The following is a 24012-nucleotide window of genomic DNA, read 5'->3' on the forward strand; positions in this document are numbered from 1 at the left end:
AATGTGTTGCCTACTTTTCAGGAAATATTTATGTGTTTTACAACCTATCAGGAAAAAGAAAAACTTATCCCCTGGGATGTCATAAAGAACACACACTGATGGTGTGAGTAATGCCCTCAGTCGTGTCCTCATAGCAGAGGTCAGAAAGGCAGGCTTTCTTTCCACTCCAAATCTTCTTTACTTTGCCTTCTTGTAGGAGTTACTGGTTATATTCATGGTTTCAAAATCAAGAAATCTGGGATAGTACCTAAGAGTGACTTTAGTGGGGAGGTCGCTCAAAAATATCAATTTCCAGGGTACCTGGGTGGCTCAGTTGGTTAAGTGTCCGACTTCGCCTCAGGTCATGATCTCACGGTTTGTGGGTTGGAGCCCCACATCAGGATCTGTGCTGACACTCAGAGCCTAGAGCCTGCTTTGGATTCTGTGTGTGTGTCTCTCTCTCTCTCTCTCTGTCCCTTTCCCGCTCATGTTCGGTCTCTGTCTCTCAAAAATAAATAAAAATATTAAAAAAATTTTTTTAAGTATCAATTTCCACCAATACTGCTCCAAAGGTACTCTAAAAGAAGTTATAAAAGCTAAGTTGAGATGGGATATCAACACAATGATCACCAAAAATGTCTAAACCCCATAAAAACATTAAACACACACACACACACACACACACACACTCAAATTGACTAAAATAAAAAGCTAAAAGCCATCAAAACATCCTATCAAGAAAAAGCCACATTCAAAATGGTAGGAATATTGTAGTGTTTTTATTTGCCCTTGCCCACTACATCCTGGGTAGGGCACAGTCTTGGGTTGGAAAAGTCATCATGCTAGCTTCCAGTTCTCTCCCTTGAACCAGAGGGTCAGATCAGACTTTATGTGCAATATTCTGATCTGTCTCGGGTCTGCCTGAACATCTTTCTGGTCTCCATTTTGCTTAACTTGGAGCTCAGGTGGGGAAAAGGAGCAGGCACAGCTCAAGAAGGCTGCCTGGAGAGCAAGACCAATACGTACATGCACGGGGCAGGAGATTACTGGTGGAAACATAAAATAGACTATCTAAGGCCCTTAGGAGAAGTGGGGGTAAAACACATTGTAAAAACAAAACATTCAAAATGGGGGTGGGGTGGGGTGGTAATTGAAAAAGCCACACAGAAGCCTAGACAAAACTCACGCTCAGAAAAGACCTTAAGTTTTGAACTCAGGCTGATCCCAAGGCCTAGAGCACACCCAAAGCTGATTAGTGAATGACTCCTCTAGCACAGAGGCAGTCTACACAGACTAGGAGAGACTGCTGTTTTCCCAAATGCCCAATTTGCAACAAGAACAACAAAATCACAAGGTAGACAAACAAACAGGAAAACACAGCCCATTCTAAAGATGCCACCAAACCGTCATGAAGCATTCCGAAAAAAAGCACAGACATCACATTTACTAGACAAAGAATTTAAAACAACTATCTTACTCTACAACAAAACAACACATAACCCAATTAAAAAGTGGGTGAAGGACTTGAATATATATTTCTCCAAAGAAAACACACAAATGGCCCAGTAAGTACGTGAAAACACGCTCAACACCACATTGCATTAATCATTACAGAAATGTAAATCAAACCACAATCAGATACCACTTCACAACCATCAGTATAGCAGTAAGAAGTATTGGTGGGGATGTCAAGAAACTGGAACCCTTGAGCATTGCTGGGGGGGCGGGGAATGGAAAATGGCACAATCACTAAGGAACTCAGTATGGTGGTTCCTCAAAAAAAAAAAAAATCAAATATAGAAGTACCATAAAATCTAGCAGTTCCAACTCTGGGTGCCTATCCAAAATAATTGAAAGCAGGGACTCAGGTATATGTACATCCATGTTCCTAACAGCAGTACTCACAGTGGGTGGAGGAGCCCCAATGTCCATTGACAGAGGAGTAGTGTTATACATTGGATATTTGTGTCCCCCTCCCCCGACTAAATTCATATGTTGAAATTCCTAACATGGAAGTGATGGTATTAGGAGGCAGGACCCTTGGGAAATAATTAGGTCATGAGGATGAAGGTGTCATGAACGAGATTAGTGTCCTTATAGGAAGAGAACTAGAGCTTGCTCCGCTCTCTAGTCACCACCATGTGGGGATCCATTGAGAAGACAGCCATCTGCACACCAGGAAGTGAGTCCTCCACCAGACACAGGATCTGCCAGCACCTGTATCTTTGACTCCCCAGATTCAAGAAGTATGAGAAAAATGTTTACAGTTTTAGCCTCCTAGTCTATGGTAATTTGTTACAGCAGCCCAAAGTGACTAATGGATAAGAGAATGTGGTGTATCTATATGATGTGATATTACTGAGCCACAAAACAGAATGAAATTCTGAAACATACAATAGCATGGATAAACCTTAAGTGTATTGTGCCAAGTGAAATAAGGTGGACACATAAGGACAAACACTGCATGATTTCACATATTTGAGGTAGCCAGAGTAGTCAGATTCATAGAAACAGAAAACCGAATAGTGTTGCCAGAGTTGGGAGTGGGAGGGAATGGGGACCTAGTGTTTAATGGGTACAGAATATCAGTTTGTAAGATTGAAAATTTCTAGAGATGGAAGGTACGGATGGCTGCACAATGATGCAAATGTATTTAGCACCACTGAACTATCCACCTAAAAATTGTTAAAACATTAACTTTCATTTGATGCATATTTTATCACAAAAAAAGAATTAAAAAATAAAGCTTAAGTTGAAAATGTTGTAGGTCTGCAAATAGTGAAGAGTCAGCCCCTTGGGCTCCCATATAAACACATCACCTCCCAAAGCCCTTCCAATGTCTCTCATTTAGTTATCTCTTCAACAAATATTTATTGAACATTGACCATGAGCCAAGTACTGTTCTAGAGACTGGAAATACCATAGGTTTGTTTGTTTGTTTGTTTGTTTGTTTGTTTGTTTGTGAGAGAGGGTGCAAGTGAGCAAAGGGCAGAGAGAGAGAATTCCAAGAGGGGCAGACAGAGAGAGATTGAGAGAGAGTGAGAGTGAGAAGGGGGATCATCTGAAGCAGGGCTCAAGCTCACCTGACATGGGGCTTGAGCTCACAAACTGTGAGATCATAACCTGAGCTGAAGTCAGATGCCTAAGATGAAGTCAGATGAAGTCGGATGACTGAGCCACCCAGGCACCCCTGGAAATACCACAGGTTTAAAAATTTCTGTGTTCTTTGGGACACTTCCATCCATCATAGCAAACAGGAATTCCGGAGTTATCGGTACCTGAAAGCAGCCTCTCCCCTGCCCCAGAGCAGTCACTCTGCACAGACAAGCAAAAGTAGCCTATCACGGTAAGGCTCAAGACAGTGACCCAGGATGCCAATTACACTGAGCATCTATCTACAACACACCAGCCTTTATGGAAGAACCACAGAAAGGAAATAAGGAAATAAGGATAAATATGACTTGGCTCCAGCCCCCAGGCTTCCTTTTAAGCATAACCACAAGCAGAGAGCATCTTATCCAAGGATTATCAGATACTTATGGATCAGGATGATTCTGACAGCCAGTCATAGTGCTTGTAGATTGAGGCACAGAACCTTCCAAAGACTATGCTGTCATCTCCCAGATAGGCTATGATATTACTTCTATATTTGTGGCTTTAGAAGTTCCCAAATTAGAGGCTTAAGAAGGATAATAACAATTACTAACATGTAGAGAATTTTACTATGGGCCAAACTTTGATTCAAGTACAGTACCTTACATGGATTAACTTTCAATCCTCATGAACCACCATTTAAAGGAAGCAATGTTATTATCTGCATTTTATAGTTGAGAACACTGAGATACAGGACTGAAGTAATCTTCTCAAGGTCATAGAGCTACTTATTAAGTGGCTCTGGAGCCTGGCAGGAGGTAAAGCAGATTCTGTGAGAGATTCTGTTTTATCTGGGCAACAGATCTTGGACTGATCAATCAGAGGCCCAATAGGTTAGCCTTTTGTCCAGCTGTCCAATTTTTAATAGCGTTCCCAGGTGACCACACGTATATTAGCCTCATCTAGGACTGTCAGTAGAGTCCTGTGGATTGGGTCTTGGCCCCATTAATGAGCTGGCTAGGATGCACGGACCACTATTTCTTTGTTCCCAGACAAATGTGTCTGGGTCAGTAGGAAAAGGTGAGTGAAAGGGACAAAATGGCCTCAGATCCCACGACGCAGCTTAGGATGGTGAGTATGCATCATCTACACCTTACAAGTTCCCCTCTCCCCCAGCTGGGTCATGCATCTGATGTTCTGAAAAGTATCAGTGGAAAATATTACCCGGTGACGTTACAATACCTGGGTTCGTGCTCTATTCAGCACTTCCAGCTCTAAATGACAAAAGCAAAACAGTGTGGGTGTGGGTGGGCGTGTGTCTGGTTCCAAAGACCCACCGGCAGCTGATGGCACAGCACCTCACCTACCCCTTGATATATTAAATAGTGGTGAGTCACTGACTCTTATGATAACTATTCATAACCAGAATGTTTGAAAAGGGAAAGCCCCGAACTGCACAGAATGACAACGGAAGGACAGAAAGACACCCAGAAGCCACTGACTGAATCTAACCATGAGACCTTTCAGAGAAAAGAGGGCTGTTCAGCTTTTCTGAGTCACTATTAATGTGAGCCATCCGGAAACAGAAAGAATGACTCGAGAGAGCACTACCTGTCCTGGAAATGGGGTCAGAGAGTGGAGGGTGGAGCAAAGGCTGAGAGTGAGGTTGAAGAGGGAGGCACACAGACATGAGAAGCACATTTCCTCAAAGTTGATGCTCTTCTCAAACATATTATGATGACACCAGTACTCTCAGAAGGCTGGAGACTCAAAAGTGGCAGAGTGCCATCTACCTCAGACTTTCAGAGAGACAGCTTGCCTTCACAATCCAGTGTGTACAGCATCTACATATGAAAACCAGAGAGAGGAAAATTAACTGGGTAAAGAAAAGTCCTCCCCCGATTTTCTCTCTGATCTCATATACATGGACTCAATATACCAATATAGCTTCCAGGATTATTGAGGGAGCTGAGGAGGGAGGAATAGCATCCTTTCCCCACCAGAAAGCCAGGAAGCTAAACACTTCCTAATGGAGAAAGGGAGCTATTCCTAATTGCTCCTTCTTTCTGTCTCTCTCTGTCTCTCTGTCTCTCAGCAAAGAGATTTGCTATTCTCTCAGCAAAATCTCCTACTTGTTATTCTGTTAGAAAATGTTTCTAAGTCTGACTTGGCTGGTGAAAAGTTGGAGATACCACCTCTTTTGGTACTGATTAGATCTCCTGGAAAATATGTCACTTACAGTCTTCTTGAGACCCAGGGGAGAGACTAGTCTACCACATGAGGACCTGGTTTTCAAAGAAACACCATAGCTTTTCAGTCAGACAGACAAGGATTCAAATTCTGATTCCACCATGTCTGAATTTGAACATGTTATTTAATTTTTCTGAGCCTTACTGTCCTCAATCCAAAAAACAAGAATAATGATGACTACCCTGCAGATTGGGTTAACAGAGGTAAACAAGATGATGTGAAGTTCAACACATAGTAAAAGTGGTTTTTATTTTAGAAGTTTCTTTTCCAAAGCCAAATGAAGCCTCCTTCACATTCTTTCCCAGGGGCAGGTCCTGCATTCCACCGAACCACAGAAAAATCAGAACCAAATAAAAAGCTTAGTCTAGACTGAATACATTCCCATTTTGTGTGTGTGTTTCTGGTTTGTTTCTACTTTCCCCACTAGGAAAAAATGAAAAAGTAATAAAGGGAAAAAGGGAAAAAGAGAGATGTGGGTGTGAACACACATCTGTTCCATTGTGTAGGTTCACTTCTCCGGGGGTGTGTTCTGCACGAGCCTCTCATGTTGCCAAGAGTTCTCTCCATAAGTGGACTGAACAGACTTGACCAAGGAAGGGGCATTCATTTTCAGTGTAAAATAACCTCTTCCCACTTTAACTTGACTTTCCCCCCCAGATGGGCCTGGGGATGTTGATGCTCACCTTCAAGGTGAGCGTGATTCATACTCCCAGTTCTCTGGAAGGGTAGTATGGAGTCAAGGGCCCGTAATGTACAAGGTCATAAACCCAATAACTGGTTTCATTTTCTGGTAAGTTGATTACCTGCAGGGCCAGCCTCACGAGCATGCAACTGGTGCAGTTACCGAGGGCCCCATGATCAGAAGGTCCTACAGTGAGGGTTTAATGCTCTTGCTGTCACTTTCTTGAAATTCTTTAAGATTTTTTCTTTTCTTTTTTGTAAATGAAGTCTGGTGGGACAATGGAAAGTGTTCTGGGAACTTGAAGCCCGGTTCATGCCACCTCCCAAGAATGGTTCTGGTGTTATAATGTGTATACCACAAGCAATCCAAGTTCATTTCTGCTCCATAAGTTTCTTAATTTAGTATAAAAATGTTATAACCTCATGTCTGTCCTTCGCCAAAATTTGTTTGTATTATCACATAATAATTTCTTGTTCAAAGTTAAAGTTCTCTTTAAACTAAATTTGCAATAACAATCACAATGACCATGAAATAAACTTCCAAGAGGTTTCCTTTGATTCCATGAATTACATTTTTTAGGAAAAGGACCATGATTGGAAATAATGGATTTTCTAATTGAAACATCTGATAATATTGATACAAAAATGGCATCACTGATGGAGAATTTCTCTTCTGCTAAAGGAACCAGTAGCTGTCCTACACATTTCGTAGGTGTGCTAGAAAACTTGGAATTAAACATGAATGGAGCAGCCATTTGATCTATTGAAAAGTCATGTTCATAGAGTGATAAGAAAACACACTTTCTGTATCTGCACACACTTAATTATTATAGTCACGCAGAGCTTTCTTATAAATTCTAAGTTTTGAAATAGATTTGCTTTCAGTAATTCCTATTTTTTGCTTTTTGTCTGGTAAGTGATGCCATTGTTTAATCATTTTGTTGATCAATCAACATCAACTTTCTCGAGGAACAATAACTCAGCACCTAATTTTTCACTGAGTATGTGCTTTGGTTTTGTTGACTCATGGCTGCTGAAAGCTTTTATTACTAAATAAAAGGCCATCAAATAATTAAACCAAGCAAATAGTTGTAATTCATAACCTATGATAAATGACAAAAACCACTGTAGTGGGACTTCTCTGTTTATCTGTCACAAGACCACCCAATTTCTGTTCTCTGTTCATTATTTCATGCACATTTAACCTTTATGGTCCCTCATTCTCTGCTGACCATTATAATTTCCTGCATCTCACAGGTTGGCACAACTGGCGGGTACAGAAGCAGGCGACTGGTTTTACGTACCATTCCCACCATGACTCAAGACCTAAAGGGTTTAGATGTGGTTATCCATTGGCTGTTTTATCATGACTGCCTTACATGCTGTCCTTGAAAGGGAGATGCCTTTTTTTAATTTATTTTTATTTTTTTAATATATGAAATTTATTGTCAAATTGGTTTCCATACAACACCCAGTGCTCATCCCAAAAGATGCCCTCTTCAATACCCATCACCTACCCTACCCTCCCTCCCACCCCTCATCAACCCTCAGTTTGTTCTCAATTTTTTAGAGTCTCTTATGCTTTGCGGAGATGCCTTTTAGACTCAACCATATGTTAAGGTGCGGATTCTATTCACTGACATACATTTCAAATACTATAAGAAGAGCCCATGGCAGAAGCTAGAATATAAAACAGAGTTCCTAATTTGTTTTTTTAAAAAATGAAAAATCTGGGGCGCCTGGGTGGCACAGTTGGTTAAGCGTCCGACTTCAGCCAGGTCACGATCTCGTGGTCCGGGAGTTCGAGCCCCGCGTCAGGCTCTGGGCTGATGGCTCAGAGCCTGGAGCCTGTTTCCAATTCTGTGTCTCCCTCTCTCTCTGCCCCTCCCCCGTTCATGCTCTGTCTCTCTCTGTCCCAAAAATAAATAAACGTTGAAAAAAAATTTTTTTTAAAATGAAAAATCTACCATAAGTGCTAAAATGGACAGGACACCACAACAGGCACACCATAGTGCTTGGTTATCCAACTTACAATCTTTTCCCACTAAAGCCAGAGTGATGTTTCTGAAATGCAAATTTGACCTAGTCTCTCCCCTTATGTCCTTCCCTTCAATGGCTCTTTATAAGACAATGTTCAAACATCTTGGGATAGTCCACAATGTTTTTCAGGGTATGCATCTCCTTCATTCCTCACCACCACCACGTTACATGGAGTCCATCTGCTTGGAATAAGGAAAAAGGAAGAGGTACTCTATTTATTACTTCAATAAAGAACCCTGCCATGATTTCCTTGCAAGAACTAAGATCTCTCACCTATGGGCCTCACTGAGTCTTGCCCTTCCTTCAGGTAACAGTTTAAATATCACTTCCACAGGAAGACTTCCCCTTCTGAATCCTAAGTCTGGATAAGGAGTTCTTCCTGTCTGCTTCCATTGTGCACTGAGCTTCCCACAGGTTACACTTTCTGCATCCTGTTATAACCACCTGTTTTCTCCTCGGATACCCCCCTTGAACTACAATGGCTAAGGAGATAGAACAGTAAAGAAGACCTGTGCCTTTCTCTAACATCAGATAGAATACATGGAGTTAGCTTTTAAAAATATTATTTAAATAAACATAACAAAATACAGTGTATAATCAGTGCCAAATTAGTAGTATAGAATAACAATAACTTCCCAGAGTACAAAGGAGTAAGAGTATTCTTTAGATGCATTAGACATCACTAAAGATATATTTGCTCTAAGTCCCAAAGAACTCCAATAGGAAGAGTCAATGTCAGGATTAGAATCAAAGTTAGGGTTAGATTAACAACAGGATGGGGCTCAGGAAATACATAATGATTGGAGAAGTTTCCCTGCACAGTGTATGTAAGGACTTGGAACAGGATTGAAAAGACTAGGGTGGGGACCATATTATAGGTCTTTGGTTCTAGTCTAGGGCATATTTACTTTATCCTGTAGGCACTGGGAAGCCATTAAAAAGTTTTAAGCCAGAGCATATGATAATACAGATAACCAGCCAAGTAAGTTTTGTTAAAGAACAAACTCTGGGAATCCTTAAACTCAATATTTCCAACTTCTTTAATGTAGACTCAAAACTAGACTTGTCTTCCATAGCCACAATCACAAACCCACAGAATAAAAATAAGACAGACAATGAATTTCTGGGACTTGTCCCAGATTGGGTTTATCCTAATTCAGAATTGAAGTATAACATCTAGGTCCCCCAAAATAAAATGCACCCAGTGTTAGCATTTCAGTAATTGGGAAGGGAATTATAATCATTCCAGTAATAATAGTTTAATCTACCTCATTTTTACAGTATCATTCAGGCTAGTTTTTCAAATATGAATTTGAGAACTCTTGTTATATAGGTGTACACAAGATATTCTCATCTATTTGTTCCTTATTCTTAAGGTTACCTTCCTCTGTCAGAAACACCTCTTGCCAGTTGAATGGGAGCCACTGTAGAAATATAGTCAGTCTCATACTCCATCTACCCCCAACCCATCTCTACCTCCCTGTCTTCACCACCCCCCAGCACACACACCCCAGAACCAACTGAGACTCAAAAAAGAATTATTGACTTACAACCAACCTGTCACCAGCTGTGTTATTAAATATAGTGCTCTCGTAATGACGGCCCCACTCCCTGTGTCTTTGTCCCACCCCCCACTGACCTAGCTGCCTTTCATTTTGAATTGAAGTACCCATTAAAGAAATCAAGAATGGCTCTTTCTCCATTTATACAGGCAACATTTTATCACATACTATCTGGTTGGTTGCCCATATATATCTATCTTTCTAGCCATAATACAAAAGCACATGTGGCACATATGTCCTTGCTAAGTACCAATGCACATGACAATTTGGGTGGAGTTCATTTTGTCAATTCAAATGTCAAAGAGGATAAAAATGGTAACTTTCACAGTTCAGCAGTAAAATAATAGTAACCTATTATTTAACTGACATGGCCAACGATTCTGTCTTGAAAATATGCATCTGACAATTTTCTCTTACTCCCAAGAACTTTCACCGTCCACAGACGCAACCAATAATTTTGCTCATCCAGAGAGAGAGCTGACAATTTTTTCTTCCATAGTTTAGATTGACAATTTGTTCTTGAAGAAACAAAGCTGACACAATTGTCCCCATCAGTCACCACCAAAACTCAATGCAGCTAAGATAATGTAAATTTTTTTCTACTTTTAAGATAGCAGCCTTTCCCCTTAGTGTGTGTGTGTGTGTGTGTGTGTGTGTGTGTGCGCGCGCTGTATTTCAATAAAAGAAAAATGAGTCTAGAAAGGTTTGCTTTCGACAACAGAGACAAATAATTTCTCATAGCTTACTTGTGCATACCACCTTGTTTTCATCAGCTTTACTCTATTCCCACTGTCAGGAACTTGGATACTAGTTTATTTTAATGCAGAAGATGTGTTGACTGCATTACAGAAATGATTCCCATGCAGATTCACTAAGAAAGCCTAACTATTTCTTTTGAGTAGGACAAAAATATTTAGGACTTAGGCATTGAGAAGATCTCTTTCACCACAAAAACTCAAAATCTAGAGAATTAGCCAAAACTGGAAACATTTAATAAAAATCTAATCATAGACACTACTAGATTTTGTCTATCAAATTCCTAAGGTAACAGATCTACCCATCCACTGTACTCCAGGAGACTGAACCCATTGGCAGCCCATCTTGGACTCTGAGTCTCCTACTGTCCCTATCCAAGCCCAACTTCTTGACATTATTGCCTATTGTTCTTCTCTTGCTATGTTTCATTCCGGACTAAGGAAGAAGATTGGGGAAATAAGAGAAAACTAAATCTTTTCTTGATAGAGTAACATGGTTCCCTTTTCTCATATACCCATGGTACTTATACTTCATTCTCTATACATGGAGTCTCTATATGTGAAACCAAAAAATAATAATAACTCAATGTGTGGTAGGTAAGACACATTAGAAACTGCCCAAAGAGCTCTGATAATTTTTTTTTTCTTTTTTGGCAGATGGCTTCAATTCTAACAGCCATAATGCCTATGTCCTAAGTAACTTATTTGATCCAGAGCACTTTATTAACCATTTTCAATTTTTGCATGCACAAGGAAGGTAGATGACCTTAAGAATATGGACTTCATAGGAAGTCTTCTGACAACACCTCCTTTACACTCCTCCATACTCTCTGGCTCACTCTTTTACCCATGTCTTCCTGCTCTCCTCCTTCCTAGGGGAAAGTTCAGTTTTCAATAAACAAATCTGTTTATTATCAACGCAGGAAATGAAGGGTTTATAGCCCTTGCTTTTCTTTCTCAGAGCATCTTCAGGCAAGAACAGCTGCTCAGCATATGTAGGAAATGGTTTGATTAAAGGGATGGGGGAGTATTGATTTGACCTAGTGGACAGAGGAAATCAAAATTACAGAGAGCCATATTCGTTCTCTCGCTGTTCCAGACTGGAAAAGAATCATGAGGCTCCTCACTCAGAGGCTGCATGAAGGCAATAAAAGAAACCACAATTACTTCCCTGAAGATCCTCTTGCCAGGCCTGTAATTGGGCATCCCCACAATATTCAGTTTTAGCCACAATGATGAACAACCAGCTTCTGTCACTGCATGTACAGAATGCATCTTGGAGCTAAAGTTCTAGGTGACTTTTGAATTGATTTTTCATAATGTAATCAATAAAGTGCTTCATTGTGACCCACCAAATCCTGCACACATTACTAGGAGATATGAATGATGACTTGCATTAGGTTCCCAGATCTTTACAAAAGAGCAGATGGAATTCTATGATTTCACCACTTATCTAAATCTATGGATAAGAAAAAGAAGAAAATCCACCCTTATCCCCAATCTGCCCACTACAACCCAATTTTATTTAATCTCTCAAATTGATTTTTATTTTTGGTTGTGCCACCATATCAAACATGCATTTCTTTAAAAACCTACCCTGTTTTTGTTTTAAATTTAGGTCATGTGAAAGAATCAGGAACAGAGAGAAAACTGTACTCCATTGTAATTATTGACATTCACAGCTTAAGGAAACAAAGCGCCACATTTCCCATGCCTTTAACTTTTTCTTACCTTCCCTGATGAGATCTTAAATCCTAATTCGAAACTTCGTAAATGTTCTCTAAGAAAACTTGAATCTCAGACCAAAAGACCACTGAAAAATGTGTAATGAAAACTGCGATTTATTTGTTCTTCAAAACTATAAGCTTGAAAAAAATAATTTATATCACAGGGCCAAGCATATGGGCTTTCTCTAAAAACAGAAAACCATATTCCCTTGCTGAAGAAAGAGGCGTTCATCACTCCTTAATCTCTATCCTTAGTTGAGTTGGCCAAAAGTGGACATTTTTCAAAAGGAAAACAAGATGTAAGCTGAGCACATTGAACTAGATTCTCTCTCAAGAATTTGAGCTATGAGCAGACACATCTTGCCCAATCCACTTGGCCCAGGGGCACCCCTTCAAAGCAGCTCCCACTGCACCATGCCCAGCAGGAAGTCTCAGCTCAGACCAGCACTCCCACCCAGAGCAGGCACACAGGGCTAGCCCTGTTCACCAGTATGCCTGTAGCAGTCATGGCCTGGCCACAACAGGAGAGTTCACACAACTCGCACAGCTGACATCTGTGGAATGACTAGTTCTAGTGACTAGGGGTGGGAGATTAAGCCTTTCTACATAAGACCACTCCTTCAAGACCAGAAGATATAGCTGATCTATTTAATACATAGAAACAAGCAAACAGACTCAGGTAAAATGAGAAGACAGAGGAATATGTTCCAAACCAAAGAAGACAAAATATAAGAAAAAAAAACTAAATGGAGATTATCAATCTACCTGCTCAAATTTTCACAAAAATGTCTAACAAACTTGGAAGAATGGACAACCAAAGTAAACATGTCACCAAAGAGAAAATATAAAAAAGAACCACTTAGGGCTGAATAATTCAATAACTGAAATAAAAAGTACACTAGAGGGAATTAGATTAGATGATGCAAAAGAATAGATCAGCAATCTGAAAGGGTAGTGGAAATCACCCAATCTGAGTAGCAAACAGAAAACAGAATTTTAAAAAATAAGGAGAGTTTAAGGGACCTCTGGGACAACATCAAGCACACCAGTATTCATAGTGCAAGGGTTCCCAGAAGGAGGAGAGAGAGAGAGAGAAAGTGGCAAAAAAAATTGAAGAAATAATATAGCTGTAAACTTCCCTAACCTGAGAAAGGAAAGAGACATTAGGTCCAGGATGCAAAGAGAGCCCCAAACACGATGAACACAAAGATGTCCACACCAAGACATGTAATAATTAAAATGTCAAAATTTAAGTATGATAGAATCTTAAAACCAGCAAGAGAAAAGCAACTGGTTATATAAGGGAATACCCATAAGGCAATCAGCTGTTTTTTTCAGCAGAAACTGCAGGCCAAAAAGGAGAGCACAATATATTCAAAGCACTGAGAGGATAAATGTCTACAACCAAGAATACTCTACCCAGCAAGGGTATCATTCAGAAATGAAGAAGAGTAAAAGTCCTATGGCACTATAGGCCTACCTCAAACAAACAAACAAACAAACAAACAAAAAACCAAGAAAATCTCAATCTAATCTTATACCTAAAGGAAATTAAAAAATAAATAAATAAATAAACAAAGCCCCAAATTAGTAAAAAAGGAAATAATAAAAATCAGAGTGGAAATAAAATAAAGGTTAAAAAAGAAAAAAAAATAATATTAAGGATAAAAGAATAACACTAATAAAATGAATAGCTGTTTCTTCGAAAAGGTAAGCAAGAGTGCCTGTATGGCTCAGTTGTTAAGCATCTGACATTGGCTCAGGTCATGATCTCACAGTTCATGAGTTCAAGTCCCACTTCTCTTTCTTTCTCTCTCTGCCCTTCCTGGAATTCTGTCTCTCTCTCTTTCTCTCTCTCTCTCTCTCTCTCTCTCTGCCTCTTGCTCACTTGTGCCCACTCTCTCTCTCTTTAAAAAAAAAAGCAAAATTGATGAATCTTTAGCTAGACCCATCAAGAAGAGAGAAAACAAATAAAATCAGAAATGAAAGAGAAATCACAACTGACACCACAGAAATACAAAGGATTACAAGAGATTACTATAATCAATTATATACCAATAAATGGCATAACTTAGAAGAAATGGATAATTTCCTGGAAACATACAATCTTCTAAGCGTAAATCAAGAAGAAACAGAAAATCTGCACAGACTGCTTACAGGTCATGAAATTGAATCTACAATAAAAATTCCCAACAAACAAAAGTCCGGGACCAGATGGCTTCACTGGATTCTACCAAACATTTAAAAAATAATTAATACCTGTCCTTTTCAAACCATTTCAAAACATTGAAGAGGAAGAAATGCTTCCAAATTCATTCTATGAAGCCAGCATTATCCTGAACCAAAGCCAGACAAAAACACTACAAAAATAAAATTACAGTCTCATATCTGTGAGGAACATAGATACAAAAATCCTCAACAAAATAACAAACCAAATTCAAAAACACATTAAAAGGATCATACAACATGATCAAGTGGGATTTAATCAGATATGCAAAAATAGTTCAACATTTACTAGTCAATAATTTGATATAACAAATTAACAAAATGAAGGGTAAGAAATCATATGATCATCTCAATAGATTCAGAAAAAAACATTTGATAAAATATAATGTCCATATTGTGAAAACTTTCAACAAAGTAGGTACAGAGTGAACAAAAGTGACTATAAAGTAAACATACCTCAATATAGTAAAGACCATATGTGATAAATCCACAGCTAACATCATATTCAATGATGAAAACTTCAACTTTTCCTCTAAGATCTGGAACAAGACAAGAATGCCACTCTTGCCACTTTTGTTCAACAGAGTACTGGAAGTCCTAGCCACAGCAATCAAAGAAAAATAAATAAAAAGCATCCAAATTGGTAACGAAGAAGTAAAACTGTCACTGTTTGCTAATGACAGGATACTATATATAGAAAACCCTAAACACTCCACCAATAAATTATTAAAACATTTAAGTGAATTCAGTGAAGTTGAAGAATACAAAATTAACATATAGAAACCAGTTGCATTTCTATATATTAATTACAAGCTATCTGAAAGAGAAATTAAGAAAACAGTCCCGTTTACAATTATATCAAAAAATACCTAGAAAAATATTTAACTAAGAAGGAAACGAGCTGTACTCTAAAAACTGTAAGAAATTGATGAAAGAAATTGAGGAGGACACAAATAAACAGAAAGATATACAGTATAACCTTGGTTTGTGAGCATAATTCATTCTGTAAACATGCTTATAATGCAAAGCACTCGTATATCAAAGTGAATTTCAAGAACCATTGGCTCAGTTGTGATCATGTGACATTTAGCATCACGTACGACTTGTAAGACATTTTTTGTTTATCATGTTAACATTTATTAGAAATGTTGGCTTGTCTTGCAGAACACTCACAGAGTAAGTTACTCATAATCCAAGGTTTCATGTATCGTGCTCATGAATCAGAAAAAATGATACTGTTAAAAATGGCCAAACTATTTAAAGCAATATACAGATTCAAGGCAATCTCTATCAAAATACCAATGGCATTTTTTTTCATAGAACTAGAACAAATAATCCTAAAATTTGTATGGAACCACAAAAGACCTAGAATAGCCAATAGGGAAAGAACAAAGCTAAATGTATCATGCTCCCAGATTTCAAACCACACTATGGCACCAGTACAAAACATACACATATATTAATATAACAGAATAGAGAGCCAGAAACAAACATATATACTATATATATAATATACTATATATATAATACTATATATATATAGTATATAAACATATATATATAATATATATATGTGTGTGTATATATATATATATATATAGTCAATCTACAATAGAGGAGGCAAGAATAGACAATGGGGAAAAGATAGTCTCTTCAATAAAAAGTGTTGGGAAAACTGGACAACTACATACAAAAGAATGAAAAGGACCACTTTCTTACACTATACACAAAAAGAAACTCAAAACAGATTTAAGACCTAGATGTAAGACCTGAAGTTATAAAACTTCTAGAAGAAAATATAGGCAGTAATCTTTGGGGATCAGTCTTAATGATATTTTTATGGATCTGTCTCCCCAGGCAAGGAAAATAAAAGCAGAAACAAACAACTGGGACTATATCAAATTAAAAAGTTTTTGCACCAGAGTGCCTAGGTGGCTCAGTCAGTTAAGCGTCCTACTCTTGATTTCACCTCATGGTTTGGGGGATTGAACTCCACCCTGGCAGTGCGGAGCCTGCCTGGGATATTCTCTCTCCCCCCCCCCTCTCTCTCTCTCTCTGTCCCTCTCTCTGTCCCTCTCTCTGTCCCTCTCTCTGTCCCTCTCTCTGTCCCTCTCCCTCTCCCACTCTTGTGCATGCTCTCTCTCAAAAATAAGCTTTATAAAAATAAATATAAGAAGTTTTTCACGGTGAAGAAAACCATCAACAAAACAAAAAAGCAATCTACTAAACGGGAAAAGATATTTGCAAATGATACATCCAATAGGGGTTAATATCCAAAATATATAAAGAAACTATATGGCTCAAAACAAACAAACAAACAAACTCTACAAACAATCCAATTTTCAAAAATGGGCAGAGGACCTGAATAGACATTTTTCAAAAAAAGATACATAGATGCCATAACAGATACATGAAAAGATGCTCAACATCGCTAATCACCAGGGAAATGCAAATCAAAACCTCACAAAAAGGTTTTGAGATATCACAATGAGATACAACCTCACAGTCAGAATACCTAGAATCAAAAAGGCAAGAAGCAACAAGTGTTGGTGAGGATGGAGAAGATGGAACCCTCATGCACCATTGATGGGGATATAAATTGGTGCAGTTACTTTGGAAAACGGTATAGATGTTCTTCAAAAAAATCAAAAATAGAAATGTCACTTCTGGGTATCTATCCAAATAGAAACACTAATCTAAAAAGATATATGCACCTCTATGTTCACTGCAAAACTATCTAGAATAGCCAAAATACAAAAGCAATTAAGTGTCCATCAATAGATAAATGGATAAAGAAATATGGTATATACACAATGGAAAATTTACTTAGCCATAAAAAAGGAATGAAATTTGTCATTGATGACAACATAGATGGACCCAGAGGGTATTATAGTCAGTGAGATGAATCAGAGAAAGACAAATCCCACATTATCTCACTTATATTGGCATCTAAAAAAAAATGAACAAAACAGAAAGACATATAAATACAAAAATCAAACTAGTGGTAGGAGAGTAGGTGGGTGGGTGAAATAGGTGAAGGGGTTTAAGAGGCATAAACTTCTAGCTGTAAAATAAATAAGTCACAGGGATGTAAAGTACAGCATAGGAAATATAGTCAGTAATATTGTAATAACTTTGAATGCTGACAGTTGGGACCTAGAGTTCTTGTGGTGAGCATTTCATAAGGTAAATAAGTGTCAAATCACTGTGTTGTACACCTGAAACTAGTATTGTATGTCAACATACTTCAATAAAAAAATAAATTTGAGCTATGAGACACAAGTAATGATCAATGGATCATGGATACAAGAATGATCATATAGAATGATTAAGAATCATCAGGTAGAATTCAGCCAGGGAAATTGCATTGGGCCAGGTGTTGATAAAACCATTTAAGTATTCAAAGAGATGTTCAAAAGCAGGAATAAAAAGAAAATGCACACTTAAATGACAGAGGAAGCACCTTGCTTATTGAATTTCCAGTTCTAGTTTCTGCATGGCCTTGCTCTACTTGGTTTTCTATTCTTAAATGTTTATGTTCTACTTAAATGTTATGTTCTACTCTACTGCTTATATGTTTATGTTCTAGCACAAGTGGGTGTTTAGTTTTGTACACAGTAAACTTTTAAATATTAGGGTTATAACTGGCCCAGTTTACCAATTTACATGCAAGGTCAAAGTGTATACTGATTGAGAATGAAAATCCTACACAACAGAGAGGTACAGGAAAAGCATTCCTTAGTATAATGGGTGCTTCCCTTTTCAATGCACTTGGGAACCAACAAGTCTTCAGCAGTACTTTTTTTAAAATTTTTACTTATATTTGAGAGAGAGAGAGAGAGAGAGAGAGAGAGAGAGAGAGAGAGAAAGCGAGCACGAGTGGGGAAGGGGCAGAGAGAAAGGGAGACACAGAATCCGAAGCAGCCTCCAGGCTCTGAGCTGTCAGCACAGAGCCCGACACAGGGCTTGAACTCATCAGCTGTGAGATCATGACCTGAGCCGAAGTCGGATGCTCAACTGACTGAGCCACCCAAGCATGCCCAGCAGTATTTCTATCCTCTCCCTATCACCACTTGCAAGCAGTCTGGTGTTGTGTAGCTTCTGGACCATAGAAACCACGCATCTGTGTCTAAGGTTCTTCGGTTAACACAGTCGCGTTTAATTTTACTATTTGGAGCTATTCAGTCTACTTCAGTGATCCCAACAAATCTTTTGAGAAAGAGAAGAGTTTCTTTTCCTTTTTAAAACATCATTCAGTTTATTTTCTCAACCCTTGAGAATCCCACAAAGATGGCCTGATTTTTCAAAAATTTACTAACTCCTACTCTGATTGCCCACATAAAAAAAAGTGACATCAGAGGAAATTTTGGGTACAATCAGACAGTCTGAATAAATGACAGGAAATATCAGCAAGTTTCAGGAAGCACTGGTTTTACATTTCTCTCTTCTTTTCCTACCTACTAATGTATCTTAACCTACCTACTAATGTTTGTTTGTTTGAACATGTACCTATATTCATTCCTTTTTCTTTAAAGTTTATTTATGTGTTTTTAGAGTAAAGCATAAGTGGGGGAGGGGCAGAGAGAGAGGGAGAGAGACAGAATCCCAAGCAGGGTCTGGGGCTTGAACCCACTCCAATGTGGGGCTTGAACCCATGAGCCTGGAGATGATGACCTAAACCAAAGTCACTCCCTTTTCAACACACCTCACTTTGCTGGTGAACCACTTCTATTCAAATGAGCCCAGTGCTACCTGTGGCTTGGCATATCCTCTCTCACTTTTTCTCATCATGAGGCCCAGCTTGTGTCATTTCTTTTTTCCCTATACACCTCTTACATTTTCCCACACAGGTGTTTCTCCAACACATCTCACCTATATATTCTCACTTGGTCAAAATCCCCCATAATCCAAGATGTCCAGGACAAAGAACTACACCAACAGACAGAAGACACAGCTACCAGTCCTAGTTTTGTCATCAACGAGTTATACACTCTTATTCCTTAGTTTTCCAACCTGTGTAAGGATATAGTTCAAACAGGTGACCACCAAGCACCTTCCTAGTTGTAAAGTTCCATAACTTTCTATTTTTTTTCAAATGAAAAAAGGCTTGGCCCAGTATCAAGTACTTGGAGTTTGCCTAATAAATTCCTGTTTATTGAATGAGGGTATCACCCCTGCCACTTATTTGTGATGTGTCAGCAACATTACATTTTCATGGCATCATTATAGTAAAATAGAAAAAATGAAATCTAATGAAATAAAAAAGTGTATTTTCCATAATTCCAGGTGTCAGAGGTAGGCAGAATAAACTAAAGAGAATGTTCCCCATTAAAGAAGGAGTCAAACTGATAGGAATAGTTTATGTTTTTCAGAGATCTAAAAATCATGAAAAAGGTCTTTTGTCAGGGGCATGGACATTTAGGAGGCAGAGCCTGACAAGTGAGGTAAGAAAACTGATCAGAGTATGTGATGTGATCTCTCCTAGTAGCCCTTCAAGTTTTCAATAGTGCTACTTAATCCACAAAATCATAACATATAGGATTTTTTTCATGGACAATAAAATGAAATGATGAAGATCTTCCTATTGACTTGTGTAGGCTAGACTATTATGGCATACATATGCTAGGATTGGTGATAAATAGGAGTGACCATTAGAAATAAATATGGGAAGTAACAGAAATTTTGTGAAAAAGTCTGTATATAGAATAGCAGATATTGAGGGTTTGGATCAAACTTACCTAATTCTTCAGGAACCAGAGCCCCAACTGACATCTGGGTTATACATTAATTTCATTTTCCAAATGGGTACAAATGCATCCCTGGTTCTCTATTTAAAAATGTGATGACTTATAAGGAGCTAATATATCAAAAATATATACAAAAGGCATGATGTTGTAATTCTACCAACACCAATTACAATGGAAACATTTCTATTGAGTAAGGCAGAGTTCCTAATGACAAGCCTCCTCTATCCACTGACTAAAAAAGATGTTGCCTTACCTTGGTAAGTGAGACAGCATTTGCTTTTATACCTACCCCAAAATACTAACTAAATTTTTTTAAAAAATAAACTCTGGATCTCCACCTTTTAAATTTTTATCATACCAATAACAACTGAACCAAAGCTGTCAATAAGAGGGAACCATAAAAGAACCGCTTACATAGGTCATCATTATTTTGAGGAGTGGAGAGATTGAAGCAAAAGATGTTCACCCGTCTAATTACTGGGCAGTTTCCAACTTGTACAAGTTCACATTCAAAAGGAGATCTAACATAATTCCCTTTGGTATTAGCCCTGTCTCATACTTCTAACCACTCTTTTTTATCAGGAGCCACTTATCAGAACATCTAAGATTGTCCATCTCAGGATGCACTTGACTTCTCAGTGAAATCACTACTTGAACAAAGGGTAAAATCATAGAAGTGGCTGGGAGGTGACAAGCCAGAATTTATTTTAACGGACTTATGAGGACATCAGCTTTTAAAACTTTTTTCCCCCTGGAATATAAAAGACAACACATTTACTGTAGAAAGTTAAGCAATGTAGAGGAATGAGTAAGAAGGCTTAAATGTCAACCCAAACATACCAGAGATAACCATTGTTAGTATCAGTAAGTGAATACCCTTTTAAGCATCTCTTTATGCAAAGACATAATTGTAAAATTATATATAAATAAGTTCAAATTCATGTGAGCTACTTTCTCCCTTTATTGGTCTGCTCAAGCTAGTATGACAAAATATCGCAGACTGGGTGGCTCAAACAACAGAAATTTATTTTCTCACAGGCATGGAGGCTAGTAGAAGTCCAAGATCAAGGGGAGAGCAAGGCCGGCTTCAGGGGAGATCTCGCTTTCTGGATTGTAGCCTACTGCCTTCTCACTGTGCCCTCACATGGCTTTTCCTCTATGCATGCCAAGAGAGCTCTGGTGTGTGTTCCACTTCCTAAAGAACACTAGTCCTATCAGGTTAGGGACCAACCCTAATTACCTCGTTTAATTTTAATTATCCCCATAAAGGCCCTGTCTCCAAATACAGTCACATCGGGGGGTTAAGGCTTCAACATATGAATTTTGGGAAGACACTATTCAGTCTATAACATCCCCATAGTAATTTTAAAAACGTTTAAATTCACATCAATAAATGTAGATTTATATGATCATTTTAATGGTTTCCTAATATTCCCTTTTTTGGATGCACTATCATTTAAACAATTACAAATTTGTGTTTGTTCTTTTTGTCGATGTTGCAAAAACTGCTGCAATGAAAACACGTGTATGTGTATGTATGTTTGCACCCTTCCAACAATTATCTTACAATAAATTTCAGGTAAAAGTCTCATGGTGGAAATTGAGGCTTAGGAAATTGGTACCGAAGATGCTGCTATTCTGGCTATTGTCATTGGTGTGAATAATACAGTCTTCTGTTTCTGACCCAGGCATTTGTGAAACGTGACAGCCTAACTTGTTGGTTTTGCCAATAATATAAGATCTCAGATGCTTGCTCACTCTTGACCCATTGTTACCACAAGTTTTGAGAGCACCCATTATCCTTGCCAAGGTAGGGTGTTCTCTACCTCAAAAACTTCATATGGGGTAATAGTTTTAAAACAATAGAATCTTGTTTTATTTCTAATTTTTATGGGTTTATTGGGCATTCCTATCACTTTTGGTAAATACTCATTTTTCTATTATGTATCATGTGTTTGTATAAAATTGAAAGAGTTCTTCGCCCATGAGGAATATTGGCATTTTGTCTGAGAGGCTGAGAGAAACTAGTGTATACATATTTAAATGTGTGTTTTATTTTTAAATCAAATCTAAACATCTTTTGTTTGGGGGGTTTTCATCTGTGTCATGTCCTCCCCTCTTCCAAATACGTGAACATTGACTTCTGACTGTGTAGAAATTCAAGTGAGCCACAGATTAGCAAGAAGTGTGCCCGACACACACACAGACACACACACACTTCCTGATTTATTCATCAAATTTGGTGAAAGTGAGGTGGCTGTACAAAGCAGAAGCAAAGGTTTCATATCTCAATTATAGGTCGTTGGCCCACACCCCAATATGTTAATGATAGGGAGCCCAGTGACACTATTCTGTCTATGCTGGGGCTACCACGCTATGCCACAGTCCTTTTATACTTGGAACTTACATCCCGATTCAGGAAGACTTACTAAACAGTTCCTGAACTTAATTAAATTTACCAAGACCCAGCTCTCTTGCACCAAAATTCAGTTTAGCCACATTTTCATTCATTCTAATCCTCTTTCACAGACTTAAACTAGCCTCATACTTTTACTTGTCCAGGAAATTTTAATTATTTTAAATGCTTATTTATTTTGAGAGTTGGAATGTGGGGTAGGAGCAGAGAGAGAGAGGGAGAGAGAGAGAATCCCAAGCAGACTTCACACAGCCAGAGCAGAGCCCAATGTGGGGCTTGAACTCACGAACTGTGAGATCATGACCTGAACCAAAATCAAGAGTCAGACACTTAACCAAAGGAGCCACCCAACCACTCACATCCAGAAAATTTTAGATTCATTTTTCAAACTTCTCCATTTCACTCCCAACCCCTAATGCCACGAAGATTTTAATTATGATTGCATTAAATATACTATTTTAAGAAAAAAATAGCATCTGAATCAATTGTGTATGGCTATGCATATTTTTTCAAGAATCCTTTCATGCCCCTTACATTTTACAATTTTCTCCATATTATCCTATACATGTCTGGATAACTTTGATCTTTATTTATTTATTTTTTTATTGTTGACTCCTAATTTAAGTGGTTCTGGGTCAAGATGGTAACATAGGAGGCTCCTGAATTTACCTCCTGCCATGAACACACCAAATCTACAGCTATATATAGAACAAATACCTGTAAAAGAAATCTAGAAACTAAATGAAAGACTCCTACATATTGGTAAATAAGCAAACACTCACATTAAAATAGGTTAGGAGAGTGACACACAATCTCTTCATAAACCTCACCTCTAGTGCAGCAACACACATCCAGGAGGAAGGTCACTACTCCCAGCTTCTCCCTGAGGAGTGAAGTGTTTGGACCTCACATCTGGTACCCAGTGTTTCAGACTTTGCATTGAGAGAAGGACCCCCAAAATATCTAGCTTTGAAAGTCAGTGGGACTTGAGTCAATGAGGTCCACAAGGTTACTGTAAAGTAGTCCTTAACAAGCTCACATGGACTCACTCTGGCTATCTCCCCAGGGCACAAGGCAGAGGCAACAGTCTAAAGTGGGCCTAGTCATTCTATGAAAGAGGCCTATTTGCTTATCTCATAAGCTTTGGTCTGAGGGGCAGGCTTCCACTTTAGCACACATTAGGGGCAGCTTTAATAATCTCCACAGACCATGGAGGTTGGCAGTTGCCATTTTCATGCTCTCCCTCTACCTGGTTGACAGTATCTCCTGAAAATGAACTTGTACACATGACTGGCACCCTGATTTTTGTGGCTGCCACCAAGAGGATGCATCCCTTGTTGCCTGGATCTGATGGCCAGCAGGGTTTAAGTTCAAAGTTTTAACAGGACAGTAGCAAATAAATAAACCAACAAAGTTTTTAACTGACTATCTCCCCACCCCCCGCCCCAGGGCTCAGTGCAGAAGGAACAGATGGAAACACTCATTCTCCCAGTCTCCCCTGAAAGAGGTATACTTGCTTATTTTCAAAGTCCTGCC

This window comes from Lynx rufus, unplaced genomic scaffold (assembly GCF_022079265.1).
Source record: "Lynx rufus isolate CCGP_SWC_20201006 ecotype Redwood Valley unplaced genomic scaffold, mLynRuf1.p SCAF_3, whole genome shotgun sequence".
Lineage (NCBI taxonomy): Eukaryota > Metazoa > Chordata > Mammalia > Carnivora > Felidae > Lynx > Lynx rufus.